Raw genomic sequence first — 19,370 nt, 5'->3', positions numbered from 1 at the left:
CATAGCCAAATCCACCCGAAACAACATAAAGACTAGTACTTTGCTGTATACAACTCAACATCGTCATTTAATAGCGATACCAACATCCATTAAGCTTATTGTAGTCCAAAACTTCACAGTCCACCACCTTTAGATTCTTGAGTGTGTGAAGGTTGTGAGATATCAATTGAAGCCTCGTTTGGTGAAACTAGAACATTCCTTACTAATCATATCTTGCAAGCTGCGATTCACCTCCCTTACATTCTATAGTTCCTGTACAATCAATCGAAGCGAACCTTGGGTATGTTCCAATTCTTGTGTAGTCAATTGATGTGAACATTGGCTATGTTCCAGCTCCCTTCGGGTTTATTCCAGCTCAAATCGGGTTTGTTCTAACTCCATTTCTAGAACTCTAATTATACGGCTACATCCACTAGGACAAGCATCGTCCTGATTAGACATAACAAGAAACCATATAATTTTTACATCCCTAAACCATTGAAAAATTAAAGTGTCTTATTAGAAGAGTAAGCAACTAACATACCTGCTTCACATGTTCATTATTGGGATGAAATCGTGTAGGCAAATGAATTGTCATTAGCAACTCCTTCATATTGAAAAATTTCAAGTGCGCTTGTTTTGTGGCTTCCCAATTGTTATATTCATTTGTAATTAGCATTACTAAGACCACTTACTTGAACTTCAGTTTGAGGCCAACTATCGTATATGCCGATATTACGGCCATTGAAAATAACATAGTATTCCTTCGGCATTTCAACAAACCTAAAATAGCATAGATAAGTGACATACGACACCAAGGGGCATTAGCAATCAATTTACAAAGCGTTCACTTTACCACGTATATACACCAGAAATGCTAATGCGACATACTTATCACAGCTACTTCCATCCCTTTTTTTTTTTTTTTTTGCCTTAGGAATATACACCAGAAAGTTGCCGCATTCAATCTACCTCTAAAAAAACCATGCATCTAAGTTGCCGCATTCAATCTACAAAATGCAGCTTTTCTCAGTGATCATACAGGTATATTTTATGCTCGAACAATTCGGTTACACCCCAAAGGCAATTGTGAAACTTAAAACTATTTAAACAAGAAGAAAATACGGTATCACAAGCTAACAATTCCGAGAACAATGCAAATGACTTCTGCTGTGACACAAAAAGTTCTCATCAAATATAAAAATAAGGGGAAATGCTCTATTCTTCAATTCATCATAAAGTAGTATTTGTAAAACTGAGTATCATGAAATTGATAAGTGACAGTAGATTAATTTCCATTAATTGATAACTGTAAATTCATTTCAGATATTCATAGGAAGCAATGACAAAATTTTAATATAAGAATGTCAAGTCATTCCAAACATAGGAGGAAAGTATAGACCTCTTTATTGCAAAAATGCAATGCTAAAGTTTTACACAATTTATACGCTTGTTGCATCTGAGCAACAGGCGTATAATTTGTGATACACAATTTCTTCTTTCCTTTTAATTAACCAGATTGAAGAAAGGATTTTACCTTTTCTTCTCTCCTTTTAATTAACCAGATTTCACTTCACTAATATCTACTACATACTAATAGGTTCAAGAAATCTTGATACACAATACAATACCCAAAAGCAATAGAAAGACCATCTTGGAATCCTAGGTACTACTTGAAGTAAAACAACAAAAAAGTAGACCATCAAGCATTCAAGAATTGCCCCTAGATACCCAGAACAATAGAAAGACCAAATTGAAGAAAAAAACTCTACCTTGAGAAGTGAATAGTTTGTGGCCAATACTAGCAACCGAGACGCACACAACGAATCGCGCGAGAGATGGTTGTTCTTTAGAAAGCCTGGATAGCTCAAGGAACAAGCGCACGTACAGATAGCGATTCCTCTCCACCGATAAGTGCCTACCTAGACAGATAGAGAAATAGAGCAAAAATTTTCCAAATGAGTACGACTCACTCAAAAACAGAGTTGTAGGAATAAGCGAATTTGATATCAAGGCTCAAATAAGAAATTTTACCACAGAAGCCGAGGCGAGAGGAAGCGACGCGAGCAAGAGGGCTAGCTGAGACGAAGCCAACGGCCTCAAAGTGGAGAGCCACGACGCGTCAGGGGGAGGCGACAGACGATGTGAGGGAGGAGAGCTGAGGTGAGGCAAGCTGAGACGAACTAAGACGAGGCCGACAGTCGCGAGGCGGCGAGCGGGGAAGACAAAGGATGCGTTGAGAGGAGGAGACAATCTTCGCAACACAGAGCGTGAAGGTGTGAGGAGAGCAAAGGAAATTTCGGATCTGATTTGAGGAGAGAGGAAACGGATATGAGGAGAGAGAGAGAGAGGGAAGCTAGGTTTCAAAAGTGCCACCCAATTGTTGCCTCCCCCTCCTTCAGATGACGTGGCGGATTTTTGGGCATCGGATGGGAATGGACGGTGGGATTTCATTTAATGTTACCACTAACATTGAAGGTGTGTGTTAGGGAATCCAGTTCCAAGATGTAAAAGTATTGATTGGATTTTCTATGCATCAGTGTAACATGTGTAGTAGCAAATTGCGAGTTTTAAGAATGTTTCCTTCCGAGTTGGAGGCATACTCTTCCGGTCCTTGCTTCCTTGAATGTTTCCTCCTATCCTTCATTGAAGTTATTGAGAGTGATTTGTCATCGGATTATGCGTTGGGTTTTATAGAGCCTCATCTCTATTCGGTTTCTTAACTTCCCTTTCAAGATTTATGTTATACATTGATCGGATTTATATACAAACCTATGAGCCTATATCTTGACATTTTTAAGTCAAATAATACTGGGTGATGTAATATGTCCAATCAATTATACAAATTATGTTTAACTCTCAATGATATATATATATATATATATATATATATATATATATAAAATCGCTTATACAACCAAAAGGTTATTTCAAAAGACCTCTACATGAAGAACAGTCTTATGCATTATGTCATAAACGACTTAGCCACATATCTAGGGAGAGAGTGGAAAGGATGATAAAGGTTGATATCCCACCTGCTCTTAAATGTGACCTAGAGAATTGCATATACTGATGTAGGGGTAAGATGACTAAGATAAGGAAGAAAACCGCACTCCGTAGCTTTGACTTGTTGGAAGTCATTCACACTAATTTCAGTGGACCTTATACGGCAATCTTGTGTAAAATTTTTTATTTCAACACATTTATCGATGAATATTCTCGATATGTTTATCATTACTTTAGTAAGAAAAAGTCTAAGTCTCTTGACAAGTTCAAGATCTTTCGAACTGAAGTCGAAAAACAGTTGGAAAAAGTCATAAAGTTTGTCAAATCAAACCAAGGTGGTGAGTATTATGGAAGACATGACGATGTCGGACAGCTTAAATGGTCATTTGCTAAATACTTAGAGGATTCGAGGATAATAGCTCAATTTACTACTCCCGGGAGTCTTGAACAAAATAGTGTGGCTGAAAGGCGTAATCGCACTCTTATGAATATGATGAGGAGTGTGATTAGAAGAATGAGCCTACATGGATCTCTATGGGGTAAAGCTGTGAAAGTTGCCTTTTACCTTCTAAACCATGTTCCCACCTAACCCGTTCTATTGACTCCTTTTGAGTTATGTGCTGGACGTAAATCTAACCGAACCATCTAAAGGTTTGGGGTTGTCTTGCCAAAGTGAAGTTATATTACCCAACATTAAGTAAGTTGGACTCGAGAGCTACAAGGTGTTGCTTTGTATTTTACGCAAATCCATAAAGGGTAATTGGTATAATCCCGATGGAGGCACAAGAATTGTGGAATCGTAGACAATGAAATTTCTGGAGTTTGACGTGGTCGAAGAGTGTAACTGCTCAAAGACTATTGAAGAAAACGGTACGGTGGGGATTATTGTGTTGCTTTTCTCTGCCTATACAAACGATCTTGGAGCCTCCCACATTACAAAGCGAGCTTATTGGAGTTCATGATTATGTTATATAGACAGATCCTAATGAAGTTTCTTAAGCCCCACAAGTGTAGGATAAGATTAAAGTAGCTCCACTTAGAAGATCTATCAGACAGAGACGATCATATATACTACCAGACTATATAGTCTATATGGGAGAGCATGACTACCATATCGTATGTGTGGTTGATTTAGTGAATTATATAGATGTTGTTTCTTATCCTCAATCGAGTATGTGGTGGAATGCAATGAAAGATGAAATGCGATCTATGAAACATAATGGTGTTTAGGAGCTTGTTGAATTTTTAAGGTAATAAGCCAATTGGCTACATATGAGTGTATAAAACCAAAAAGCAACTCCAAAAGAAGATTGAGAAGTTTAAAACCAGATTGGTAGCTAATATTTCACTCAAAAAGAATGAGTAGACTATGAAGAAACATTTTCCCCAAGCTCTTCTAAGAATTCTTTCAAAGTGATCATGACATTTGTAGCTCATTTTGATATGGAGTTACACTATATGGATATTGAAAATTCTTTCCTAAATAAAGACCTTGACGAGGAAGTACATTGTTGACACTCGAATTTTTGATCAAGTTTTTCTTTAGTTCTATAAAAATTCACAAAAATTCACAAAAAGTCAAAAAATTGAAAAATCAAGTTTGGTAACCTTGGCCAAGCATAAGGAACCATTTTTGAACAAAAAATAATTTTTCATATTTTTTACATTTTTTTAATATTTTCGGAAAATAGAAAAAAAATAAGAAAATTCACAAAAAATACTTCCCCAGGTTACACAAATATATAAAAATGTTCCATATTTTTATTTTTATTCCTTTTTCATAATGACCTCAAGAAAAATTGAAAATTGAAATCAATTTTAGGTGTTCCTTCACAACACCAAGGTTTGAATTTGCCTAAAAAATACAATTTGAGTCTTTTTATTTGCAAATTTTGCATATCTTGAGTCAAGACATTCAATTTCAGTCCTCTGCAACTCCAATTTGATCAATTTCGCCCCCAATTGCTCGAATTGCACGAATTGGGCAAAAATCCCCGAAATCTTTGCAATTTAGTCACCGAGATTTTTAATTTTTGAAATTACTTTTAATCCAGGGACTTTCATGGCAAAATTGGACTACCTCCTAAGGTTTTCATATTTTCTGAATCGATTGACAGGGGTGATTTGATCCAATTTGGTCATTTGGGCATTTGATTGAGCTTTTCCCGAATTTGCAATTTTAGAAAAATTTGGAGTTTTTATAGAAATTGGTGAAAATTTTTGGGCAAAATCATATTTCTAGATAGTATTTGAGCCCCCGAATTCAATTTTGAGGTTTAATTGCAAAAATTTCCCAAAGATTTTGATTAATTTCGAAAATTGCAAGTCTGAATCGGTTCAGACTGGTTTGATCGCCGGTCGAACCGGTCCGAAGCAGTGTCGTCTTCTTCCTCAGAACGCCCGCGTGAGTGAACAGTCCTTAGACCAATTTGGACGACCAAATTGACAAGCTAATCGTTGCTAATTGGATCAATTAATGTGGGCGTTTTGTTCCTTAGGATAGTACGCGTCGATTGAGATCAACAGCACGACCAATGATCGCCGGAGGAGCGCCGGCGAGGCGATCAAAGCTGTGGTGGCTCGGAAAAGTCAACATTCTTGAAACCGTGTGAAATTTGCGCTCGTTTGAGTTCAAAGGAAGGCCTAACGGACATGAACGGAATCCCAACCGATTCCATCGCCGTCCGGCGGCCCAATTGCACGTGTGCACACGTGTGTGAGGGTCGACGAAGCACTTCCCGTGCGCACCAATTTTCAAAGTTGATATAAAAGGGGCAAGAAGCTTCACGAACCAAGAGAGGCTCATTTCGATCGCACATGCAAACAGAATATATATATATATATATATATATATATATAGAGAGAGAGAGAGAGAGAGAGAGAGAGAGAGAGAGAGAGAGAGAAAAGGTAGAAAGAGAAGGTCTCGCGGTTGCCACTGTCGCTTGCCGGAGCTTGGGCTGAGAGCTGCTCGGCCGATCTATCCAAGCCATCTCAAGGCGTGCAATCAAGTCCAGAAGCTTCGCACCAACTCCAAGAAGCGATCGCACCAGCTCAATTGGTCCGCAACATCCAAAATCGGTTAGTCGACCTCTCGAGCTCAACTCTGCACGTTCATAGTATCGCACTGTCACGGGCATGATTCTTACAATTATCGTGTGCGTTTTGATTCCCTAACGTTGCTGACCACATCCGCACCTTCGTTTTGCATCGATTTTGTACGAAACCGCATAATCGAGTCTCCCGAGCTCTGTCGCCATAGTTTGAACTGTCGAAGCCTGCCTAGACAATTCTAGGTAGAGGGTGCCATTTGGGCCCGTGGGCACGGAACCGGCCCGTTGACCGGGCCCACGGTTCCAACCCGGAACCGCCGGTTTCGGGCCGGTTCGGAACCGTTCTTTTAAAAAAAAAAAAAAAAAAAAGTGGGGCCCGGGCGAGAGAGCCCAACCCCCTCTCCCCCCCCTCTCTCTTTGGGCCGTTGCCAACGTGCAACGGCCAATTTGGCCGCTGCCAAAGCCAAAAAAAAAAAAAAAAAAGAATTAAAATTAATTCTTGCCTGTAAATACATATGCTCCCCCTTTCATTTTTGTCACAAATTCTCTGAACAATCTCTCGAATTCTCTCTGAAATCCTCTCAAATCGCTCAAATTCTCCCAATTCTCTCAATCCCGACTCAATTCTTTCAATCGGATTTCCGATCAATTCTCTCAAAAATGGCAAGTGGAAGCAGAAATGCTGACAAGGGCAAGATGACTATGGGAGATTCCGACTATCCCATTCTTGAATATGATCCTCGTGAGTATGCAAGTTGGGAAGACGACGACGATAATATCAACTATGTCCCGATTCCGAACGTCGAGCACATCCCAACACAAGAAAGTCTTCATCCTCCCACCGGTGTCGAAGAAGCGTCAACGGCAAATGAGCCGGAACGGAAGGGTCGAGATAATACATCCGACTTGTGGCTACACTTCGACAAGGTACGTGATGAAGGCGAAGGTAAATATAATATAAAATGTAAATATTGTTTGCAAACATATAAATTTATGAAAGGAGACGGCTACGGAACATTCCGTCGGCATTTGACGAAAAAACATCCAACGCAAGCGGGGATCGACAATACGCAACAACAAATTTCCGGGTACGCCACTTCTAATCCTCATCCTATATTTCGTTTCACCGAAGCACTTTATAAACAAACATTAGGTGAATATGTTGCCCTTGATCATGCTCCGTTTAATACTGGTGAAAATTTTAATATGAAATATTTGATAAATACTGCGTTGGTTCCCCAAGCGCCAACTATTCCAAAAAATACACTTAAACGCGAAGTTTTTCATCTTTATAAAAAAGGAAAAAAATCTTTAGCAAAATTTTTTGCGGAATTCAATGGACGTGTGCATATAGGTAGCGATATTTGGAGTGATCCTTGGCAAATTCATTCTTATATGGGTGTCACGTGTCATTGGATAGGTGACAATTGGAAAATTCAAAAAAGACTTATTGCATTCCGAGTTTTTTATGAAAGACATTCGGCTCATAATATTTATAGAATAATTAAGCAAGTTTTAGAAGAATATAATTTAATAAATAAAGTATTTTCAATTGGTTTTGATAATGCCGCCGCAAATACCGCTTCTATTCCCGAATTAGAAAATATTTGCAAACCCACTTTTGGCGGACAATTTTTTCACATTAGATGTGCTTGTCATGTTTTAAATTTATTTGTTCAAGATGGTTCACGAACTCTTGACACTTCTCTCGCCCCAATAAAGAGTGCAATTAAATTTTTATGGAGTCGTCCCCATTGTATGAAATCGTGGGGAAAATTTTGTAAACAAAATGGGAGAAGGCCAAGAAGATTTCCAAAAGATATTCCGACTCGTTGGAATTCTACGTACGAGTTGCTTCGGCAAACTTTTGAATATAAAGATTTATTATGTATGTTTATTTCACAAAATATTCCCGAAATTACTTTACTTCCTCAACATTGGGACGTTTGCAAGAAAATTTTAGATATTTTGAAAATTTTTAATGATGCTACTAAAACTTTATCTGGTATTTATTATCCTACTACGCATTTATTTTTAATAGAATGTGTTAATATTGGTAGTGTTTTTAGTGAATATGAAAATGATACCGAATTTGGTCGAACTATTTTAGTAATGCGAGAAAAATGGTTGCATTATTATTTGCAAATTCCTCTTGTCTATTTAGTTGGTATTGTTTTTGATCCACGTATTAAATTAGACGGTTTACATGATTATTTGAATGTGTATTATCATGATTGTTTACATTTGGAAGATTCAATAGATATTTCAAATATACTAGGAGATGTTAAAGAATCTATAGTAGCATTATATGGAGAATTTTGTAGTAGATATGGTTTAAGTGATTACGGATCTTTACAATCTACTGCCTCACGTAGCGAAGGTGGTAGTTCACTTAGCAGATGGTATAATATGCTTAAGAGTAGGAAAAAAAAAAAAAAAAAGGGGCAACGGGTAGTATTTCTGAATTAGAAAAATATTTAACCACTCAATTTGAGTTTCGTGATGCAGAACATAGTACAGATTTCGACATCCCGAATTGGTGGAAGAGTCACCAAATCGATTATCCAGTTCTCGCCCTCATCGCTCGTCAGATATTAGCAACTCCTTCTTCAACGGTTGCAGTTGAACAAACATTTAGTGCTGGAGGATTAATTTTGGACTCTCGCCGTTCAAGATTAAGCCCGGACTCTGTGGAAGCTCAAGCTTGTGTCGGCGATTGAACGAGGGCGAAATATCGACACCAAGAGTTAGATCGTGAACACGAATTTTTTAGCAATGATGTTGGAGATACCACCGCCACGGGTACCACAACGGGTAGCGACGATTGATGATGAGGTAAGTTGGGGTTCTCAAAGGTAAAAGAACTACATGGGCTTTGATTCTTCTATCCCCAAGAAGATATGTAGGCGCTTAATGATAATTCATTAAGTTCAAGCCCATTCCTTCTTTTTTTTTCCCCATATTTTATTACAATGTACAATTTAATTGTATTTTATAATTTATAATTTATTATGTTTATTTTATTATTTATTATTTTAAAAATTATTATTAAAAAAGGAATCGGAATGAACCGGCGGTTCCGAAGCGGAACCGGAACTGGCCCGGAACCGGAAGTATACATAGCCGGTTCCGGTTCCACCTTTTCGTGGAACCGGAACCGCCGGTTCCCGAACCGGAACCGGCGGTTCCACCGAACCGGCCACCGCTAATTCTAGGCCACGCGAGCTCAATCCGAGCTCGAGGTAAGTTTCTGGAACTCCTATTTGTGTGATTGTATGAAGGAATTAGCCTGTTGCGCTTTATATTGCTCGATTGAGTTCTGCAATGTCATTCTATACGAAGCCTAATACTTGCGATCTAGCGGATGAAATAGCTTGATTCGTCGATATGTTGATCTGGAAGTTTAGACGAGTCGATTGGTTCTAGTTTGAGGTCGATTGGCCGAGATTTCACCGTCGGATCTCGTCGAGAAGTCTCGGCCGTTCGTTGCGTCGCTGGCGAGAGGTTGAAGACGAAGCTAACGTGGCCCGATCAACGAGTCAAAGTCCAAGGTGGCGAGCGGTCATTGGTCCAAAGTGTCGCCCGGTCGGCATGGCCGTTAGATTGTCTTAAACGACTAGGCGGATCGGACGGTCTAGATAAATAGGCTAGTTTAATTGTAGGCCGTTGGATTAGATTTTCAAATTTTCGATTATTAGATAGAAAATAAAAAAAATGGAAATGGTGCCATTTAGGATAGTGGTCGTGCGGCGTCATTTGGAATAAGGGCAAATGCGTCGTCGTTTAGGCTTTAGTAGGGATGAACGGCCCGGATCGAGTCTTGAGTTAATCGTGACCGTTCATTGAGTCCCGATGCGGCGTCGTTTTGCATATAGGGGCAGATGTGATCCAGTGTAGCGAGGCACATATGAGCTTGCATGAGCGAATGGCCGAGATCAATTCTAGGATTAATCGTAGCCGTCCATTTAATTTTTGTATTTTCGGATATTAGAAAATTGTTTAGAAAATTAAAAAAAATCAATAAATAGGATCCGACGTCGTTTTGGTGTCGAGCGGGTCGCGAGTTGGAGCAGGATCGAGTTGACCGGGTTGACCCGGTCTGAAAAATTAATAAAAATTCGTAAAATTTTTTCTAAAAATACAAAAAAATCATTAAAATTCATAAAAATTCCCATATTTTCCCAAAAAATTTCAAAAAAATGTTTAGATCGATTCAAGATTTTTATAGTCTGAATCAAAAGTTTTGAGGTTTCGAGGATCGATTTACATTGATCCGGAAAATTTCCAATTTTTAGAAAATAAATAGAAATTCCAAAAAATTTAGAAAAATTCCAAAAAAATTCTGAAAAATCACAAAAAAAATGGGAAATGGCCACATTCAACTGGCCCAATCCTATTTTGTGGTTTTTGGATCCCAAACTTTCAAAATGACCATTTTACCCTTCCCGGGCATTTGGCCCCCAAAAATTTTTCGAATTATCCCGGAACTCAAATAGGTCTTTCCATGGGACGGTAGGGCCATATTAAACATGTCATGCTTGATTGATTGATTGAATTGATTGTGATTATCCATGATTGCGCACTTAATTTTCTGATTGTGATTGATAGGTTAGTAAATTCCCGTATGCATGACAACTCTAAATCGTTAGAGCCTACCTCACCTTGAATATCATCTGCATAAATTCTTAGGTTATAGAATCACTCAACTTCAGAATCTGAAAGGGCGTCGATTCGAAACTCAGCTCAACCAAGTCCCCGGGCCCATTTCTTTGGTTTTCGTGGAATCGAACGGTTTTTCCCGACCGCTCGATAGGGTTCCCGATCATACCCTCCAAAAATTGATTGGTGGTAACTCCATACGCACGTACATTGTGCACATGTCACCCGACCACACCGAGATCGATCCCAATATCCCAAAATCTTCTTCACATCGCGATTTGAGTAATGGGTCTCATGAGGGACCCGCGAGCCAAGATCCACCGTCAACTGGGTCGGAAGCGCGACTCGTCAACCCCCGCCTCGAGCAATCGAAGAGGGTCGCGACATATATATGGTATAACATGAAGATTTTGCAGCCGATTCTTCAGGCAAGTTTATATGTAGACCAAAAAAATCTATGTATGACCTCAAGCAAAGCTTCTAGACAATAATATTTGAAGTTTCATATTGTTGTCACTTTATTCGGTTGTCGAGAGCAAAGTGAATCAATGTGCATACTGCAAGATTAGTGGGAGGGATTTTATCTTTCTATTGATTTATGTAAACAATTTATTGGTTGCAGATAGTGATCTTGAATCACTACATAATATGAAGGGGATGTTGTCAAAACATTTTTACATAAAGGGCCATGGTAAGGCATCTTTTATCCTAGGCATTGAGATCTATAGGGACTCTTCTCGTTGAGTAATAGGCTTGTCTCAAAGGGCATATGTTGATCGTATTATGAAAAGATTTAGTATGTAGCACTGCAAGCTAGGAATTGCTCTTGTCATTAAGGGTGATAAATTGAATCTGTCACATTGTCGTCATTGAGAAACTCCAAATGAAGAATGTACCTTATACTAGTGCACTTGAAAGCACGTGTATGCTCAAGTTTGCACTAGACCGGACATTACTTTTGCAATAGGAATTCTAGGCAAGTATCAGTCAAATCCACGGCATGATCGCTAGGTTGCAACCAAAAAGGTTTTCAGATACTTAAAGAGGATGAAAGGGTACATGCTGATTCACAAACATGTTAAGGACCTACATAAGGCGATGGTGTAGACATCGTTACTTAAATGATGACAAGAATTCGACGTGCCGTCGTTTACGTCTAGTAACGATGTTGCTCGGTACCGGAAGTTCTGATAAGAGGTTTGGGAGAGGATGGCGAAAAGTGAAAACAAAAGCTAATGCAATGTTTTTCTATGATGTTTTATGAAGAAGTTTTACAATTGATGATGCATGGCATTTATGAAATGGGTCACATGGTAGTTTCGTGTCAAAATTAATTTTTCACCGCTTAGTTGGGTATTATTATGATATTCCTATTTTAGGCCTAGAAATTTCATTTACTGGGTTGTTCGATTATTCCATCCTATTTTTCAGGAGGAAAGAAAATGAGACTGCCGCGAGAGCCAATATTTGGGTTCCCAACCCGCATGACCCACAACCGCCACCATGTCATTTGCGTCGACACCGATGTTACCTATGTTCGCATTACCTCCACCATTTGGATCGATGTAGGATTGGCTAAACAGATTCCTATTGAGTTCATTTCCTAGCATGAGTAACGGGAGGACGGGATGATGAGGGGCCTTGTACGCAACTTCCATGGCCCGCCCGGATACCCGAACTATGGTGCTTCTGTGCCTTAGGCCGAGCTGCTGGGAACTAGGGTGATTTCATCCCGTACTAGTTCGTGATCTAACGAAATTAGCATCTAGGAAGAGTGGTAAGATAGCCTCTTAACAAATTTTGGTTGTGAGATAAGTTGGGAGGTAATGGTTTGTAAGTCCAAGGTTTAGTGTGGTGTAATGGCTTTCCTATATTTTGATATGTAAGATAGATTAGGGAAGCCCGTAGCATGTAATCAAGGTTTGGGGATGAATACCCGCTTATATAAACTTTGGTATTTTGTAATTGTCTTGAAAGCTGCTATGTCTGCTAATTAAATAGGATAGGTAGTTCCCTACATATAACAATAAAGGTTGGCAGAAAATAAGGGAACAAGTTAGAAGATCAAGGTGTCTTAAAGTTGGGTAGCTCTTAAGTTAGTTGATTAAGGATCCTTAATGAAACCGCACTTGTAAGAGGTCTTAGTTAATATTTACTAATAGTACTCGAAAATATAAATGTAGGATATACTAATATAGTTTTTGAAAATTAAAAATAAGAGATGAAATATAAGATTTTCGAAAATATAAGAGGACAATTAGAAAAATAAATTACAACTGGGATAACGGTCCTGGGGTCGTTACACCTACCTTAGCTAGGAATTAGAGTTTTAATACATTTGGGCTCTTGAAACCCAACAGTCTATATCTAATCCTACTCTAGCTAGGTTTCCTAATCCTACGATCAAAAAACAAATCATACTCCTCCTGGAGTAGGGAACCCCACTCTATATAAGCAACCTTAGGTCTAGGTTAATGGAGATTCCGATGCACAGATTCTCATACACTATAATTCAGAAAATTCAAAGCTACGGTTGGAGAAAGCAAAGGAATTGGAGAGCTTCCCCCTTCGGTTAAAGCACTCCTCCCCCGAGCCTCCTTCTCCTTTCTGCGTGCCGACCCTCGGTGTCCCTTGCTCGGTATCCTCAACACAGCCTCGACATCCCCAGCACCGCCGTGCACCACCTTAGCTCGCCATGCAGCCATGTGCCACCGTCCAGCAACCTCGGCATCGCCTAACCTCCCATTAACAGCCGAACGAGTGCCTGCCGTCTAGCCTGTTTTTGTGTCACCGATCAGCCACAATTTGAAGGTTGATCAATCCTATTTTCCATTATTATTTAAATCTAACAAATTTATTATCTTTTGTTAGAATCTCGGCAGATCCGGAGCTCAATTCGCTGCAAATTCGAATCAAAAGAGATATATTTTAGATGAATTTTCAGCGGTTGCGCAAGGACAGAATTTGCTAGGAAAAGGTAAAAAAATTTCAACTTTTGATTGCAAATTTGTGCTTGTTTGATTGGTAAACTGCATCTATGTTCATATATCTTACCGAACATACATGATTTGCAAATAAAATTGGAAAATCAATCTTTTTTTATCAAAAGAAAAGTAACGAACATTAGTCAATTATCAAAATCGAACTTTTGAGATGTTGCTTAGATGTATATTTTCAATCGACCATGTATGCCGCATTCGTGCTGCAACATGAAATTGCTTGAAATGTTTTACGACTTAAGCATATCGAAGATTGTTTATTTTTTTATGATCCCCTAAGTTCGTGAATTCCTTGCTAAAACCCAAAAACTGAGCTATCTTGCACGAAAATTCTTTTTTTTTTTTTTTGGAGAAATCCACTTTGATTGATAAAATTGGTTGAATTATATTCATACTTGCGAGAATCGATTAAATTTGATTGGAACAATATCTTTTCTCAAAAAAGTACAATTTATTCAGCAAAGTTTTAAGATTAAAAATTGGTCATCTTTGGAAGAACATGAATTTCAGCTAAAGAGCTAAATTAGTGTTTGATTTTCAGCTCACCCTCCTTTGATAGCCGAATTTGCTTGTGTTGTGGATAATTCATGCTTTGGATATTATCTCTTGCATATTTGGTTGGTTGAATTGCATTATCTATGTGATTATTTAATATTATCTTATGTTATGGATAAGAATGCATTGGATGGATAATATCTTTCCAAACTTGGGAATTATTTGAAAATACTTTGAAAATTCTAAGAGATAATTTCTCAATTTATAAAAAATTGAATTCTGGCGGATGGAAAAATGGAATCTACACGAATTTCAGCCACCCCATGTGTTTTTTCGAAAAATTGAAAGTCATGAATTTCGGCTAAAGAGCTAAATTAGTGTTTGATTTTCAACTCACCCTCTTTTGATAGCCGAATTTGCTTGTGTTGTGGATAATTCATGCTTTAGATATTATCTCTTGCATATTTGGTTGGTTGAATTGCATTATCTATGTGATTATTTAACATTATCTTATGTTATGGATAAGATTGCATTTGATGGATAATATCTTTCTAAACTTGGGAATTATTTGAAAATACTTTGAAAATTCTAAGAGATAATTTCTCAATTTATAAAAAATTGAATTACGGCGGATGGGAAAGTGGAATCTACATGAATTTCAGCCACCCCATGTGTTTTTTTGAAAAATTGTAAGTCATGAATTTCGGCTAAAGAGCTAAATTAGTGTTTGATTTTCAGCTCACCCTCCTTTGATAGCCGAATTTGCTTGTGTTGTTGATAATTCATGCTTTGGATATTATCTCTTGCATATTTGGTTGGTTGAATTGCATTATCTATGTGATTATTTAACATTATCTTATGTAATGGATAAGATTGCATTGGATGGATAATATCTTTCTAAACTTGGAAATTATTTGAAAATACTTTGAAAATTCTAAGAGATAATTTCTCAATTTATAAAAAATTGAATTCTCGCGGATGGGAAAGTGGAATCTACATGAATTTCAGCCACCCCATGTGTTTTTTTGAAAAATTGAAAGTCATGAATTTCGGCTAAAGAGCTAAATTAGTGTTTGATTTTCAGCTCACCCTCCTTTGATAGCCGAATTTGCTTGTGTTGTGGATAATTCATGCTTTGGATATTATCTCTTGCATATTTGGTTGGTTGAATTGCATTATCTATGTGATTATTTAACATTATCTTATGTAATGGATAAGATTGCATTGGATGGATAATATCTTTCTAAACTTGGGAATTATTTGAAAATACTTTGAAAATTCTAAGAGATAATTTCTCAATTTATAAAAAATTGAATTACGGCGGATGGGAAAGTGGAATTTACATGAATTTCAGCCACCCCATGTGTTTTTTTGAAAAATTGAAAGTCATGAATTTCGGCTAAAGAGCTAAAGTAGTGTTTGATTTTCAGCTCACCCTCTTTTGATAGCCGAATTTGCTTGTGTTGTGGATAATTCATGCTTTGGATATTATCTCTTGCATATTTGGTTGGTTGAATTGCATTATCTATGTGATTATTTAACATTATCTTATGTAATGGATAAGATTGCATTGGATGGATAATATCTTTCTAAACTTGGGAATTATTTGAAAATACTTTGAAAATTCTAAGAGATAATTTCTCAATTTATAAAAAATTGAATTAAGGCGGATGGGAAAGTGGAATTTACATGAATTTCAGCCACCCCATGTGTTTTTTTGAAAAATTGAAAGTCATGAATTTCGGCTAAAGAGCTAAATTAGTGTTTGATTTTCAGCTCACCCTCCTTTGATAGCCGAATTTGCTTGTGTTGTGGATAATTCATGCTTTGGATATTATCTCTTGCATATTTGGTTGGTTGAATTGCATTATCTATGTGATTATTTAACATTATCTTATGTAATGGATAAGATTGCATTGGATGGATAATATCTTTCTAAACTTGGGAATTATTTAAAAATACTTTGAAAATTCTAAGAGATAATTTCTCAATTTATAAAAAATTGAATTCTGGCGGATGGGAAAGTGGAATCTACACGAATTTTAGCCACCCCATGTGTTTTTTTGAAAAATTGTAAGTCATGAATTTCGGCTAAAGAGCTAAATTAATGTTTGATTTTCAGCTCACCCTCCTTTGATAGCCGAATTTGCTTGTGTTGTGGATAATTCATGCTTTGGATATTATCTCTTGCATATTTGGTTGGTTGAATTGCATTATCTATGTGATTATTTAACATTATCTTATGTAATGGATAAGATTGCATTGGATGGATAATATCTTTCCAAACTTGGGAATTATTTGAAAATACTTTGAAAATTCTAAGAGATAATTTCTCAATTTATAAAAAATTGAATTCTGGCGGATGGGAAAGTGGAATCTACACGAATTTTAGCCACCCCATGTGTTTTTTTGAAAAATTGTAAGTCATGAATTTCGGCTAAAGAGCTAAATTAGTGTTTGATTTTCAGCTCACCCTCCTTTGATAGCCGAATTTGCTTGTGTTGTGGATAATTCATGCTTTGGATATTATCTCTTGCATATTTGGTTGGTTGAATTGCATTATCTAGGTGATTATTTAACATTATCTTATGTTATGGATAAGATTGCATTTGATGGATAATATCTTTCTAAATTTGGGAATTATTTGAAAATACTTTGAAAATTCTAAGAGATAATTTCTCAATTTATAAAAAATTGAATTCTGGCGGATGGGAAAGTGGAATCTACACGAATTTCAGCCACCCCATGTGTTTTTTTGAAAAATTGAAAGTCATGAATTTCGGCTAAAGAGCTAAATTAGTGTTTGATTTTCAGCTCACCCTCTTTTGATAGCCGAATTTGCTTGTGTTGTGGATAATTCATGCTTTGGATATTATCTCTTGCATATTTGGTTGGTTGAATTGCATTATCTATGTGATTATTTAACATTATCTTATATTATGGATAAGATTGCATTTGATGGATAATATCTTTCCAAACTTGGGAATTATTTGAAAATACTTTGAAAATTCTAAGAGATAATTTCTCAATTTATAAAAAATTGAATTTTGGCGGATGGGAAAGTGGAATCTACACGAATTTCAGCCACCCCATGTGTTTTTTTGAAAAATTGAAAGTCATGAATTTCGGCTAAAGAGCTAAATTAGTGTTTGATTTTCAGCTCACCCTCCTTTGATAGCCGAATTTGCTTGTGTTGTGGATAATTCATGCTTTGGATATTATCTCTTGCATATTTGGTTGGTTGAATTGCATTATCTATGTGATTATTTAACATTATCTTATGTTATGGATAAGATTGCATTGGATGGATAATATCTTTCTAAACTTGGGAATTATTTGAAAATACTTTGAAAATTCTAAGAGATAATTTCTCAATTTATAAAAAATTGAATTTTGGCGGATGGGAAAGTGGAATCTACACGAATTTCAGCCACCCCATGTGTTTTTTTGAAAAATTGAAAGTCATGAATTTCGGCTAAAGAGCTAAATTAGTGTTTGATTTTCAGCTCACCCTCCTTTGATAGCCGAATTTGCTTGTGTTGTGGATAATTCATGCTTTGGATATTATCTCTTGCATATTTGGTTGGTTGAATTGCATTATCTATGTGATTATTTAACATTATCTCATGTTATGGATAAGATTGCATTGAATGGATAATATCTTTCTAAACTTGGGAATTATCTAAAAATACTTTGAAAATTCTAAGAGATAATTTCTCAATTTTTAAAAGATTGAATTCCAGCGGATGGGAAGGTGGAAACTACATGAATTTCAGCCATCCCATGTGTTTTTTTGAAAAAATTGAAAGTTGGTGGTTGATTTTATTTCTCGTTTGGTGATTGCATATCATATCTTGTCATGTTTGTTTTATTTTATGTGATTGTCTTGCTTTATTATAAAGTTTGCACAATTATAAATAAATATGCTCATAATATATGCTCTCCTACGTGCCTCGACTCTTCGAAATGTGCAAAAGGGTAACATCTAACTTTAATTTTAAAGTACGATTGTGCCCGAATCAAAATTACTTACTTAACCTCGATCTTGATGGAATTGGTTGGTAAATTCATATAGAATTTTCTATTTTGTCCTTCCTAGAATAGGACGATAAAATTCTATACTATATCCACTTACTGACTCGAATCTAAGAGTACGTTGTGAATAAAAAATCTGAATTTTTTGGAATTTAAGATATGCAATGGGCATATTTGTTTATTTTTGTTCATTCTTTCTTTGTTTTAATTTAATCAAAAAAATCCAAAAAATATCATTGTTTTCTCGCATATCATATGGTCATTTGCATTACATTTTTCTAAGAAAGAAATCATTTGATTCACATCATCCATCAAAAGAACTTTTTATGAAAATTGATACCAAAAAAACTTTAATTTTTTCTAATTAATGTAACCAAGTCTCCGGACTCATTTTCTCTTGTTCGTAGAAGTAATTTAGTTATCTCACTAATTTACTTAGGTGTCTAATCAGCCTACCAAGAAAGCAATTAGTGATGGCTCCAAATTCAATAAAGTTTGCATGATATTGAACCTAAGTTGCGATTCAGTAGGACTTGAGAGAGTCCAAATTAGGTTAGTTAATCTAATTAAGATAATAATTCGTTAACCTCAAATTCCCGAATTTCAGGTCGTGGCATTAGTCAAGGAGGGTTATCACATCTTCAAAAGTCAATCAAGGCAGCACAACACGAAAACCGCAACCACTTCTTACCAGCGACCTCGACAATTATGGAAATCAATCCGGAATATCCTCCCCCCCCCCGAAAAAACAAAGATTATGTTTTTCCTCCGAAGGGTGCGTCAGAATGCCTTACCATCCAAAGAAAACCTCGTCAAAAGGAAGCTCGTCCTTGACCCCTGGTGCCATGTGTGTCGCCGAGCCCCAAAGATGTTGGAACATTTGTTTTCGCTCTGCGACTGGGTCAAATATATATGGGCGGATAATTGAGTGACATTAGACACGGAATCATGTATAGTTCGGAGGATAGACAAGTGATTAGTGGAAGCTTTTACCTATAGCCAAAGCCTTCCCGCACTGCGCTTCCGGCCAACATCATATGGCGCTTGTGGAAAGAGCGAAACAGCATGGTGTTCCGAGAGAGGCAACCCAAATCAGGTTTAATTGTGGACAAAGCCGAGGCAGAAGTTGCAATTTTTGTTAGAGGGA

General features: G+C 37.0%; 1 long non-coding RNA gene across 1 annotated transcript; it reads right to left on the bottom strand.

Moving 5' to 3' along the window:
* Nucleotides 1-1,630: 1,630 nt before the first annotated feature.
* LOC115741892 lies at nucleotides 1,631-19,138 on the bottom strand. Its single transcript, XR_004015492.2, has 3 exons — nucleotides 19,018-19,138; nucleotides 1,949-1,951; nucleotides 1,631-1,641 (listed from the first exon to the last, which is right to left on the bottom strand). It is a non-coding gene; the product is annotated as an uncharacterized LOC115741892 (long non-coding RNA).
* Between the last annotated feature and the right edge of the window lie 232 nt (nucleotides 19,139-19,370).

Source organism: Rhodamnia argentea, chromosome 7 (assembly GCF_020921035.1).
Source record: "Rhodamnia argentea isolate NSW1041297 chromosome 7, ASM2092103v1, whole genome shotgun sequence".
NCBI classification, from domain to species: domain Eukaryota; kingdom Viridiplantae; phylum Streptophyta; class Magnoliopsida; order Myrtales; family Myrtaceae; genus Rhodamnia; species Rhodamnia argentea.
Note: the sequence above shows the minus strand (reverse complement) of the source record. Positions and strands in the feature narration are given on the sequence as shown.